This window comes from Rana temporaria, chromosome 5 (assembly GCF_905171775.1).
Source record: "Rana temporaria chromosome 5, aRanTem1.1, whole genome shotgun sequence".
In the NCBI taxonomy this organism is placed as follows: Eukaryota; Metazoa; Chordata; class Amphibia; order Anura; family Ranidae; genus Rana; species Rana temporaria.
Window position 1 is genome coordinate 222649652 of NC_053493.1, and position 5588 is coordinate 222655239.

The following is a 5588-nucleotide window of genomic DNA, read 5'->3' on the forward strand; positions in this document are numbered from 1 at the left end:
ATTACCTCCAGAACTACTTAGGGCTCGAGCTAGTCCCACATATAGGTGAACCCAGAAAGGAAAAATTGCCAAGCCAGAGACCCAAGCCAAAATAAAAAATTATATACAACATATTTACCAATAAAATGAAAAATGTAGGGTTTACACTATATGTACAAACATATGTATTCAGTATATTTCAATACATACAATCAAAAATCGACAACATTATTATTGATTCATAAATTATACATCAATATTCAAAGTAAGTAAATGTGGTTGTTATAATGATATATAGCAATATATAACACATTATTGCCCCCATCATAAATGGGAGCAGGTGGGTTGATTTTAGCCAGTGCCGAAACTTGCCCACTAGGTGGAATATGGGGCAAAGAGTTTGGTGGTCAAAGTAGAATACATGTAGGACCTGCTGGAGAGTGGCAATAGAGCAGGATGTAATGAGGAGGGAGGAAATGACCAGACCATAACACCTTTCTTAGATGGAATAACGTAGAGGCCACACCATTTTATTTAATAATAATAGAATTTCTTATAAATATTTCTTTCACAGAAAGGGCTTGAAACTGATATATTCGTTCAACCCCGGAAATTTAGTGGCATCTAACTGATGTATCCATTTGGTTTCAAGTTGGAGTAAGGTCTGGTCAATTCCTCCACTTCGAACATGTATAGGAACATGCTCCAGGGCTGAGAAACTTACAGCGTTAAGATCAAAGTCATGTAGGCAACCTACATGTCTATTTAAAGCAGTGGTCATTAGACGCTTATATAGAGGGTTGACATGGTCTCTAATGCGTTTAAAAAACGGTCTCTTGGTCTTGCCAACATAGAAACATCCACATTGGCAAGATGCCAAGTAGACGACGCCCACCGATTGACAGGTGACACGGAACTTTAGTTTGTGAATGCGACCGTTGGGTAAAAGAGTGACGTCATTGGTATATATAAACCGACAAATGTCACAGTTACCACAAGAAAAAGTACCTTTGGTAGTAGATGTCTCACATTCCTTTCTGGTGTGGTGACTTTGGACAAGGCGATCCCTCAGTGAGGGAGTCCGTTTAAATGTGATTTCAGGATATGGTTTTATATATTTTGATATCGTATTGTCGGCTAGAAGTAGGGGCCAAAATTTTTTAAAAAATCTGTCGCATTTGAATATGCTGTTGCGAAAATTTTGATAGAGTCAGTTTTATTAGGTGGTTTGTTGGCATTTGAATAAATAAGATTAGATCGGTCTAGTCTGATCACCTTGTTGAATGATCTTTTGAGCAAGGATCGACTGTAGCCCCTGGAGAGTAATCTACAGTATAGATCATTAGCTGCAGCGTGGAAATCTGTGTCTCTGGTGCAGTTTCTTTTTAGCCTCAGGAACTGGCTGTAAGGAATGCTATCCAAGAGTGGTTCAGGGTGGGCACTGGTCGCATGCAAAACAGTGTTGCCCGCAGACGGCTTGCGATACAGTGATGTATGCAAGCGACCCATACGGTCAACATGGATACGCAGATCCAGGAAACTTACATCAGTTTGGCTACATTCCATGGTGAACTTTAGGTTGAAGGTGTTAATAGCCAGTAATTGCATAAGGAGTGTGAGTTCCTCCCTAGAGCCATACCACAAAATCAGTATGTCGTCTATATATCTGTACCATTTAATGGCCTTAGACAACAGTTTTGACAGACATATGTTCGAAAAGATCTCCTTCTCCCACCCCCCCAGATACAGGTTAGCATAGCTGGGGGCACACTTGGTCCCCATAGCCACTCCCTGTATCTGGAGGAAGTGGGAGGAGTCGAACATAAATACATTTCTTGTTAAGATAAACTTCAAAAGTTTCAGGACAAAAGCATTATAGGGATCAGAGTTTAGGCCACGTGCCTGTAATTCTATGGATATAATTTCAAGGCCTTTGGAGTGTGGTATACAGTTATACAGACTCTCCACGTCGAGGGCCACCAGCCAAGATCCAGGTGGAATGGACTTACCATCCAGAGTTTGGAGCAGGTGGATGGTGTCCTTTACATAAGAGGGAAGAGACGTAACATGTGGTAACAAATATCTGTCCACCAAGGTGCTGGCTTTTTCTGTTAAACCGTTGCATCCCGAAACGATCGGTCGACCTGGGGGATGTTCTAAAGATTTATGAACTTTTGGTAGTGCATAGAATGTAGGGATTTTGGATTCCCTCACGTTCAAAAAATTCCAGGTATTTAAATCAATCGTGCCTTTTTGATAGGCTTCAAAAATCAGTTCATAGTACTCCTTATTGAAGTTTTCTATTAAAGTCTTAGAGATCGGTCTGTACCAGTCTTTGTTGCCAAGGATGTCGAGGCACATGGACTCATATGCCCCGACATCCATGACAACAACGTTTCCGCCTTTATCGGCTGGCTTTGTGATCAATCCGGGATGGTTTTGCAAGTCAGACACAGCTTTCAACAGAGCAGGGGACAAGTTTTTATCAACCCTCCTGTTCAAGTCCATAAGTTGAATTTCATTTGTCACTTGTTGAACAAAAGCCCAAAGGTTGGGATTCATCTGTAAAGATGGAAAAGATCTCGATTTGGGCTTGTATGAAGCCGGGGGAGGGAAGGTCACACCAGAGACGACCAGACCAACAGATCTTGGTGTGGTATCATCTCCAGTCTGACCCTCCTCCCATAGACACATCAGGTCATCCATTGCCTGGAGTTCCCGATCAGTGTAATCCATCAATGAAAAATCAATGCCGTCTGATTGTTTCGGTTTATCATAAAGAACCTTAAATAGTAAGCGTCGAGCAAATAAATGTGTGTCTTTTATCAGCTGAAATTTGTCCATATCAGCTGATGGGCAAAAAGTTAGTCCAAGGCCAAGTACATGGATTTGTTCAGTGGTCAGGTTTTCACTTGAAAGGTTGATTACCTCTAGTCCTGAAGTGCCAACATTGGAGCTTGAGGTGTAGGTGTTGGGTTTTGTTCCTGATTTTTCCCTAAAAAAATGGGAGCAATCTTGGGATCGATTAACTGTGTGTTAGATGGAAACATTGTAGGAATGAGAGGTTCGCTTACCCGTCGTATGATGGACGAGGATAGAGCGGAGGGGATAGAGGGGATAATCCCAACTGATGGTAGTAGTGTGGGGTTAGAGGCCTTAACCGCGATGGATGGTCTACCCTGTAATGGGGTGGACGAGTGCGTATTTAGTGGAATATTGTGAGTTGTTTGTGACTTACGGTTACCGGGCGGGCCGAAAGTGCGATGTAGTGATTCCAGTGACGCAGCAGTGCGATCTCCCTTTCGTCTCTTAGGAAGTCTATCCTGTGAAAAGTCATGATACGTGGTTGAGGTACTTGGAGAGACAGAGACAGAAGCAGAACCTGTATTTGGTATATTGTTTTGAGTTTTAGGACCCTCAAAATTTGAGGGTTTAGTATACTTAGAGGGTGTAGCCTGGTTCCACTTATAGGCATAACCATTTTCATGAGCTTGTTTATCTCGTTGGAACTTTCCTTCTTTAGTACTGATGATACTCAGTGTGTACTCCTCAAGGTATACCCTCAGATGTTTGTCACGAGAGACAAACCTGGGGGAGACCGAAGCAAGTACACAATCAGAGTACCAATTACCAATTTGGACATCTATTTCCTCCAATTCACTTTCATATTGTTTACACAATATACTAATCATTTCCTGAGAACAAGTTTGTAAATTATGCTCCCATGACTGCTTCAAGGAATCATTGATTTTACGTACGTTAGGGAAAATTTGGATTCGTAGACCCCAAGGGACCACATGATTTTCCATGTATTTTTCAAAATAGGCTTTATGCCAATAGATTCTGGCCTTCTTTTCCAAAAGGCGTTGTAGTCGCATGAAGATTTTATCTAAGTCCTCATCCGACATTTTGGCCTCTTTCTGGGAGGACTGGATTCTAGACATCAAATCCTCCCAGGCTGCCCCACAGAAGTCGGCCATGTTTAACGATGTACACCAATACCGGTATTTAGGCTACTATCAACCAACTATATTAAATAAATCGTTATTTTGTGTATCTACAGTTATAATATCAGTTCTTACAAAAAGTACCAAAAAAATTTTTTTTAGGAAAATAATATCACAATTCTTATAAAGAAAAAGGGGGAAAGACAAAGAAAAAATAACACAGTTTGTCTGGTTTATTATAAGGACTGTCGACCACGGATTGGACGGTGAATTGAAACACCTAAATACGTGGTAGATTGGGGGGTATGTGATCGAGAGTCCTAAAAAAGGATACAGCACCTCATCCCAAAATAGATTCAAAGGAGGGGAATTTTTTGGAAGAGTTGGGGGGATTATTGCGGTGCGATGAAGAAAACCAGACAAAGTATGTATGTATATATAAAAATATATAAAAAAGGTTTATTCATTCAATTTTTACAAAATATAGTAATTCAATGTACAGATAGTGCATAAATTATTTTGTGGGAGCAAGATCTAGAAATAATTTTTTCGATCAGGTCGACCCTACTAGTTTCGCCTCTTGGCTTCTTCAGGGGAATTAGGACAAGATCGTCTCTCTAGATTACTCTAAAGAGATGAAAAAGAATAAAACAATTTTAACATATGCATACAATATAAGCTCTAAAAGAACTTTGATTATATATGTTCAACAAAACATGTCATGTATATAGAGTACAAACAAAAGTTTGGCTGGGATCTCTGGCGGGGCAAGAGAAACCAAAGTTCATAGGAGCAAATGCGCATATATCCACAGCCTGGTAGCAGCCAATGCTGTTCAGCCCATGAGAGGGGGCTGGCAGCAAAATTCCATAGGTAGGAGAAATAAAACCTACCCTAGCTTCATGCACAGCCAGTCAAGGAAAAACCCCCTCAGGGTGGATATTGAAATCCAAGTTCAACTGACAGGACTTAAAAATACAGAAGAAAAAGAATCTATGTTAGAATATGTGTTATTAAATTATGATCTGTTTCAACTAATTAAACAAATCCATAATAGAGTCAATAGGGTTAATATATGTAAAACAGCCATACCTTGAAGCGTAATAAAATCAAGGTGAATACAGGGGAATTAAGTAAGACAATAACATGGGCACTGAAGAGCCTCAATTCATCTGAGAAAAAAAAAAAGGTGTTTGAATAGATTTAGTATACTTCATAAAGTTAGTGAGAACATGGGTAACTAAATTATTAAGTGTAAGCAAGGGATCAACTTACATGGAGTATTTAACTAGATGAACAGTCTGAGTGCAAGCAAACATCAGCTGGTGATAGAAAGATCAAATATATGAGATAGACTCATTACATGCAAAGCAAGATAGTTCAAGACATGATTTGTCATAATTGTGATGATTATGGCCTACAGCTCATGAAAACCCCAAATCCGGGGGGGCGTGGCCTGCAGCGGAGCCGGATGGCAGCATAGAGAGAGAGCTCCGCAATCCACGAGCGAACAACGGCATTAAACAACCTGCAAAAGGACAAATTTTGGCCCTACAACTGTGCGATCCGATCGGGGCACACTCGGGGATCATGACCAACAAACGGAAGGGCTCCGTGAAACCTCAGCGCCTGATGGACATGTTTACAGTCCCGAGGGACGGA

General features: G+C 40.7%; 1 long non-coding RNA gene across 1 annotated transcript; it reads right to left on the reverse strand.

The window, feature by feature from the left end:
- Positions 1–4396: 4396 nt before the first annotated feature.
- On the reverse strand, positions 4397–5262 carry LOC120939622. Its single transcript, XR_005749318.1, has 4 exons — positions 5202–5262; positions 5019–5098; positions 4820–4894; positions 4397–4553 (listed from the first exon to the last, which is right to left on the reverse strand). It is a non-coding gene; the product is annotated as an uncharacterized LOC120939622 (long non-coding RNA).
- Positions 5263–5588: the final 326 nt, after the last annotated feature.